Raw genomic sequence first — 1,535 nt, forward strand, 5'->3', positions numbered from 1 at the left:
TGACTCTGGACCTTTCTGGCTGTCAAGGGCAGGGCCAAGAGCATCCCGCTGTGTGGCATGTTTTCCCAGAAGTTTGTCCATGTCGGGATGGTTCACGCACATCTCCAGGCGGGCCTGTTGTGTTGGTGCTTCTCTGTGGCATGGCGTTTCTTGACTGTGTGGCGGCGGCTGGCCAGAGGGCCGGTGCACATCTCTGCGCTGCTTCCCGGGCACCTGCTGCCTGCCTTTCCAGGCGGCTGCACGGCCTCCCAGAGCGAGCGCCTGCGGCCTGCCTGCCTCCCCGGGTGCCTGTGTGGCCGGGTGCGCCGGGCCCCAAAGGGCCCACGTGGAGCAGTCATTTTCATGCACTCCTGGGTCTGTGTGCTTTTCTTTATTCTGTCTTGGATCCTCAGGCCCAAATGTGTGGGTGCCCCGCTTTTTGTACTAGAAGCTCCTGCAGCCGAGAATGGGGTCTCCATTCAGTAGGTCTGGGCAGGGCCTGGGCATCGCACTTTCGGTGCACTCAGGTGATGTCAGTGTGATCAGTCTGAGAAGCAGGCTGCCTGGGTCCCCTTGAACAAGGACTGACCCGCTTTTAACCTTTGTAAGTGTCTGTTTTGATTATGCACATATATTCTGTGTGTATTATGCAAATGCATTCTTACATGAATACATTGTCACTGCAATGCAGAGGTTACACATAGACAAAAAGGCTCTCTCTGCTAGCCACCTGCTCCACACTAGCCCATTCAGGGGTAGCCACTGATTATCAGAGACCTGGCCAAGATCCCCGACTGCCTGTATGAGGGTTTGGTGAAAGGATGAAATAAGAAACAAATTTAGTGATGCCTGAGGAAGGCTGGGAGGGCAACGCCTCAGGATGGCCAGAGACAAAGACACCCCAAGGCAGCCACTATGTATTAGCAGTGCAGGCGGGGTCGGGTGCTTTTCCCGGATCAGCACAGAGGCTGTGGCAGATGAGGAAGTTTAACATCATAAAGTGGGGCTGGGGATTTAGCTCAGCGGCACAGCGTCTGCCTGGCAAGCACAAGGTCATGAGTTCGATTCCTGATACCGGAAGAAAAACAAAAAAAACAAACATCATAAAGGACACAAGCCAAGATCCATCCTCACACCTGGGGGCTCATCTCTCACTGACTGAGAGAGGAAGGTGAGTTCCGCTTTCCAAAACCCGCCCTGTGGGCAGGCAGGGTAAGGAGAGCCTAGGACATAACTGTGTCAGTGTACAATTCCTGGTCTCCAACAGCTGATGGTTTTGGTGTGTGATCTTTTAAAGTTTTTTTTTTCTCATGCATTTACAATGTGCACGTACTACAGGAAAATACAGAGTTTTAAAACAATGCCGGGCCTGGTGAAGCAGGCCTGTAATCCCAACACTCAGGAGGCTAACATAGGAGGATAGCTGGGAGTTTGAGGCCAGTGCAGGCTACAAAATGAGTTTAAGGCCAGCCTGAACTGCATAGTGAAACCCTGTCTCAAAAAGAAAAAAGAAAAACCACACAAATACTTTATATTGTGTATATCATTCTGCAGTT

The sequence above is a fragment of the Chinchilla lanigera genome, unplaced genomic scaffold, assembly GCF_000276665.1.
Source record: "Chinchilla lanigera isolate Chin_1 unplaced genomic scaffold, ChiLan1.0 scaffold00090, whole genome shotgun sequence".
Lineage (NCBI taxonomy): Eukaryota > Metazoa > Chordata > Mammalia > Rodentia > Chinchillidae > Chinchilla > Chinchilla lanigera.